The sequence below is a fragment of the Penaeus monodon genome, chromosome 29 (genome assembly GCF_015228065.2).
Source record: "Penaeus monodon isolate SGIC_2016 chromosome 29, NSTDA_Pmon_1, whole genome shotgun sequence".
In the NCBI taxonomy this organism is placed as follows: Eukaryota; Metazoa; Arthropoda; class Malacostraca; order Decapoda; family Penaeidae; genus Penaeus; species Penaeus monodon.
Genome location: NC_051414.1, coordinates 1573473 through 1573767, shown reverse-complemented (window position 1 = coordinate 1573767; position 295 = coordinate 1573473).

Here is a 295-nt window from a genome sequence, read left to right as displayed (position 1 = left end):
GGAAATTTTCAGTTTTTTCCCTTTATTCATTTCTTGCCTTTCCCTTTGTTTCATTCCCATTGGTAGTTCATTTTTCTTTCCTTTTATTCTTCTTATATCTATTGTACACTTTTCTGCCCCGTCAACTGTAACTCTCTATTGGTGGAAAGTTATTTAAAATTTCCCTTTATGTTTTTATGTGTATATTAAAGACGACTGAAGTTGCTTCCGCCGGAGATCACTCGCTGCTTCCATACAAGATGTAATATGTGTAGTGGGATGATAAGTTTGCATGTGTTTGTGTGGGGTTTTGGTT